This window comes from Patagioenas fasciata, chromosome 9, assembly GCF_037038585.1.
Source record: "Patagioenas fasciata isolate bPatFas1 chromosome 9, bPatFas1.hap1, whole genome shotgun sequence".
Taxonomy (NCBI): Eukaryota; Metazoa; Chordata; class Aves; order Columbiformes; family Columbidae; genus Patagioenas; species Patagioenas fasciata.
The window spans coordinates 22,676,171-22,682,170 of record NC_092528.1 but is presented as its reverse complement, the minus strand read 5'-3'; positions in this window follow the sequence as shown (position 1 = coordinate 22,682,170).

Genomic DNA, 6,000 nt, shown 5'->3' with positions numbered 1-6,000 from the left:
GATCTCATGATAAACCTCATAAGTTAGTTGAGGATCAGCCCTGATAATGTACATAGGAAATATTCAACAAATACAAGACATAAGAAAACAGACTAAATTTTTACCATGCTTTAGTTATTAGGTGGTCAGCTGAAGAAAAGCTGAGTTGAGAAAGGCCATTTTAGCCTTAGCTGGGCAAAGGAGCAGTGTCTTTTTCTATTGCAAACACATCAATGCCAATAAGGTCAGATAACAGGAGAGAAGAACCAGCACCTACTCTTCTCTAAAGCGTGATGAAATCCTCCTCTCACAAAGCTGCTGTGTGGATGTATACTCTTACCAGGGCAAATGAGCACCTTAGTTAACTATAAATTAACTGTAAAGAGTTAAGCACCCTGCTTAGCTGTAATCCCCTATTTGTATTAATATATTGCTCCAATTAAATGTGCCATTTTGGTTGCTAATGAGTAAACTGCAGTGTATTTTACTTAGACTGAATAAACATCTCGTAATTAGTACTAACCCACCTCATGGCAACACTGTGGTCTCCTACACATGCCAGTAGCTATTGCTGGTTGATGACGACAGGGGCATGTTTTGGCCACAAAACGGCAGCTTTACAGCACAGTCCTCATCTTTGCTTTTGTTGTCACCAGTATCTCGTGCGAAGGGTGCTTCACGGAGGCTCCACTAGAGCCCGTTGGGACCTCTGGGGAATGGAGCCAGGGACAAAAATCTTTCTGAAGAAGCCTAAAACTGACTGACAAATGAAGTTTCTGAGTTACTGAAATGACAAACTTGTGTGGAATTCAGTGAATTATGCAAGCTTAAAAATATCAGTGTGTCGTGTTCTGCTTCAGAAAATTTCAGTGCATCTGCTCTAAAGACAAAACATTCCAAGGCAAAACACTTAGTGCTTTTAGAAACCATGGAGCAAGGCAATCTGTAGGAATACAGAGTGGCGGTGCCCACTCCGGTGGTCCTGGTGTGGGTAGCACTCCCAGCACAGCCCCGGAGCCACGCGGTGCCAGCTCCTCACAGGTGCTTCCCACGAGGTCTTAATCCCAAAGCTCAGCGACAGCATTTTAACATCACTGCTCATCACTGCAGCAAAGCAGCTGCTCATCTGGTTTATAAAATAGATGTTTCTTAAGTGCGCTCTCCCACTTTGTTCTGTACAGGGAAAAGATTAGGAGTGGACTTGCAGGCAGACATTGCCCACTCCTCATGCCATCCTTTCTCTAGGAACTGTTCTTGGTTTTCCATTGTTTCTTTATGAGTGTAGTAAAAAAGCTCTGGAGAGAGTCTTGTGTTTTGCGACCTGAATAGGCACAGCTGACACAAAAAAGTGAGTTTCAGACTAGTTTAGAGCAGTGATAAAAAACATATTGCACTTCTGTTTGGTTCAGTTTAGATAATGTCTGCGTGAAAATACATGAAAAAAACAGAAGGGAATGGGATGGCAATAAAAATCTATTCCAAGTATTATGTACCTGAGATCAGCTTGCTTACAGCAGTTCTGAATTTGGTCCAGAGAAACAAACCACAGTGTGTCAAAGTAAATTCAACAGGTGCTCTTCAGTGGTGGAGCATCCATAACCATATTGCAGTAGAATTGTTGATGATGGACTGTAAGCAAGGTAATTTTGTCACCTTCATTTTTCTGGTGAGAAACAGGAAACGGGAATGCTGCAGTGCTGGGGGACGGCACCTATGGGGCTGTGTCATAGCAGCTGAGCCTGAGGAAACCCTGGCTGCCCCGTATGGGCTGGATAATCCAAAACCTGAAGCATTTTCCAAAGAGGCTGAAGGAATGACAAAATATTCCTCCTTCTCATCAACAGAAGGTGCTTAGCTGTGCCCTGAAGCCCCAGCTGGAATAGAATGAGCAAAAGGATGCAGCCTGATATTAATTTTTTTTTAATACACACTAACAGCATAATTAACCTAGCGCCCCCAGTTCCAGACAGTTATCCAGCTGTTAGCTCAGGAAGGCATATTTGTCTGCAAACTCACCAGGAAATGCTGCTGTCAGTTGTTGCAATTTCTACATAGCTCACTCGGCTGGACACACAGGGCACAAGCGAGGCCACAGCCTAGGGCTGCAGGAGCAGGATGCCCTTGTGCAGAACAAGCACCCAAACTCCTCACTGCTGCCCCGTCTCATGCCAAGGCAAGAGGAACTTAAGCCAGTGAAATGTTTTGAGCATCGTTAGCAAAGGCAAATGAGTAGTTTCAGGTGTGAGTGGATATGTTGAAGTATAACGGGAAGAACAACAACTCCGCATTCCTGGGATGTGTCAGCAAAGGCCTTTTTTAAAGCCAAGTGAGTGGGAGAGGGAGCTGGGAGGCAGGGGGCTCCTCTGGTTAGGACTCCAGGACTCAGAAGAAGCAGATTTAGCCTCCACTTCCACTAGAGAGGTCCCAAGTGATCTTGAGAAAAGCACTTACTCTGAGTTTCCTGGCTGTAAAAACTGCAGATCAAACGGTATCTTTTCCTTCCAACCTTCTGTATCCTCTGCTTAGGTTCCAAACTCTTTTATGGGGCAACTGCACAGGGGCCACACTCTCAGCAAAGGAACGCCACCACTGCTGGAATAGAAATAACCTCAGAAAGATTATTCTGTGACTGTCTAAATTGCTTTGCCTTCTGTTTTGGTTGGGAAGTGCTAGCAGTGTGCATTAGAAGATTTTCAGGCTATTGTGCTTTTATTTTGGACTCAGATCTAGATCTTATCATGTGAAAATGCTGCGCTAATGCGTAGTAGGATGTGATATCCTGCATTTTGCACCTCTGTATCATTAGCTGGAGGAAAGAGTGAAAAGGGGAAGGAAAAAAATAATCCACCTTTGTGTAACTAAAAACCTCTCAGTGGGATTTGTTTAGTGTGAAAGCATGATTAGTAATTTGTAGTGATTAGCAATTTTCTCCCTCAGGTGGCTTTTCTGCATTCCCGTAGAGCTCACGTACACAGACCTGCCAAATTGGAAGAAAAAGCTGAGATAGAAAACACCACACAGCAGTGAAAAATCTAGCAGGCATTTAAAACAGATATATTTTACTATTTTTAAACAACAGGTCTAATCAACAGGAGGAATATAATACTTTTTCTTTTTTTTTTTCTAAATCGCTCTGTGTTTGTGCAAAATTCCTCCTAAATATCACCAGATCTCACACTGGTGACATAACCTAGGAAGCACAAATGTATCTAGCTATATAGATATATAGTTATCTATATATATAGCTGTAGTTATAGATTACAGATTATATACAGGTATCTATATAGATGTGTTTTCCCCTCTTCCCTGTGTTGTTTAGAACTGAGCAGAGATGAAAGAGACCTCTTGGTTATGCCATTTCCCACCCCCCCTTTGACATACTGAGGAAATTCTACTCTGGTTTTCCCTGCCCCCTTGTGCAACAGAAAGTGATTATTTTTAATGTGGGTTAGAAGGAAACATTTTTCCCCCTCTCCCTTTTCCAATCGATTCTGCTGCAGGAGGGATCTTCCTTATTTTATGAGTGAGGAACACGGGGCCAGATTCACACGGGAGTAACTCTTACTGAAGATGGTAGAGTTGCATCAGGAATGGATTTGCCCCATGATCTGTTATTTTTTCCCTTAACTGCAGCTTGCCTGCAAAACCTCAATCATTACACCTGGTTACACTAGATACTTGACAACCTGTGTAGCCTCAGCATTTCCTTTTATGAATCATCCCCTGTCTCATATAAAGAAATCCAAGACAAGGTGAACACGGCTGCTTAGTTTGATGGCAATCACATACTTTGCCCACCTCAGGGCTGTGTGCCCAACCCTTGCCAGGAGCTGGGAAAATATTCTCAGCTTAAAACATCCCATTTAATGCTGCCTGTAGAACATGAACAAAATTCTCCAATGCTTTTACTGTGGGAAAAGGTGCTGGAATGAAACCATTGGAGACTGAAGTCCTACACATACAGAAATGGTGCCACCTCCTTCTGGTTGCTTCATTGATGTCCTGCCCTGGTAGCCCACCCCAAGGAACAAGAGGCAAAATTAGTGTCTACACCCAGCTAGCCTTAAACTAGTAATGCCAGCAGCAGTGGTGGGTTTTCACAAGTCTATTTCATGTGAAGATGACTGGAGATCCACTAATGTTTTGGAGATGCCACTGAACAGCCCCCTGTTTCAGAACCCAAAGCTCCCAGATGTTTTCTCATGGAAAAGCATAACCTGCTCCAGGACTGGATGTGAACTGCTGATGGAGATAAAAAGCTTATTTCACAGCACTCCTGGAAAATCTGAATGGGCAGTTAGGAGGGAAGGTGAGGGAACATGGAGTCTTTCATAACTGCTCCAAGTTCTCCCTTCAAATTTGTCATCAAGCCTCACGCTACTCGATGCCCTAAGCAGAATGTCTGTGAGAAACAGTTTGCAATGTAAAATAATCCTTTGCATGGTGAGAAGCAGATTTAAACAGGGAGCTTCAGAAATATGCTGGATGGATTTGTTTTGTTTTGTTTTTTGCTTTGCTGTTTTACTTTTGAGTCAGAGGAAATTATTAGCTCCTCAGGTTTCCCCAGTACTCGAGAATGTGACTCCTTAGCAGATGAGACCACCTTGAAGGATGGGATTCAGGCATCTTATAATCCTTGTGTTTTGCTGTTCTTGTGTGCTGATCATTTAAATGGATAAAAGATAGTTTCCCTTGCGAAAGCACTACCTGTTGTATTTGTTCAGGCAGAGGATACACACTTATAACATTTCATTCCACCCTTTCTTCTTAAAGCTGATATACCGTGCTGTGGCTTTGCCTTCCCACTATATCATGGACCATGTTACTGGATCTGGAGTCAACAGATTTCCTTCATGGATCACATTCATAGATTTAATTAGAAAAGGCTTATTTTCCCTCAGAGTATCAGATCAGAACTGCTGCAGACAGGCAATGGATACTGAAAACAGCAAATCAACAAATTTTTAAGCAAAGAAGAGCTCAAAAGCGAGCAAAGTGAGGATTTTTTAACTTCCCTTTTCAACTCAGAATGTGTTGTATATAAATTTTTTTTTTTTTGTAATTAAAAATACCATTCCTGTCAATACCTTAGTCAACTCTGAAGCCTGATTTTGCGTTAAAATAAGACAGGAATAGAAAGTTTCTAAAGCAACTGTTATGTTTGTGCATGTACACATACAGAGTGTCTCATGACCAGTCCATTTCCTCAGCCTGCTGCCTGCCCTGGCTCTTCATTCGTCCAGACAGCCTGAGGAATGGATGTTAATGTGATTACATCTTTATATCCTTTCCCAGCTGCCAGAGGTTCCTCATATACCTGAGCAATGCAATTTGCCTTTTTGGCAATGATGTTTGCCCATGCAGTCTTCTTCTCCCAACATTCGGCGTATTCCTATACAAACAGGTCCAAATAGGGTTTAGGAGCAGTCGTGCGTGCTGGCGGTGGCACTCTCAGCTTTAGGCAGGCTGCCTGGCAAAGCCTCTCTTTATGCGGTACCTGCATCCCCGGGGGAGCTGGCAGCCCACCCTGGGCTCGGCGTGGTGCCATCAGAGCACACAGATATGGGAGCACACATGGATAGGAGACCGAGCAAGAGCATCCAACGGGTTTGCTGACAGCAGGGGTGGATCCAGGCTGGGAATGTTAAGATGTTTGGGCTGTCTTTACACAGCATTACAGGGGTATGCCAGCCCTCCTCAGACTTCGGAATAGGTGTTCTTGGCTGAGGAAATTGTGATTTGCTGGTGGAACAAGAGGTTGCGGGTTTTTTGGTTGTTTTTATATATATATATTTTTAATTGTTAAATATAAAGCCCAGGCTTTACTACAAGTGTTTCCATAAAGAAGCAAAAGAGGATTCAACTAAATAGGTGAATTTATATTTCTTTAATATTAGAGTTAGTGGATATCTACAGAGCCCTCTCTTGAAGAGAGCAGCATTTTCCAGGTGCTACTTCTATTTCTTCCTTCTGTTGTTCCCAGGAGTGGGATCCTTGATTCATTCAGCCTCTTTTTGCTCT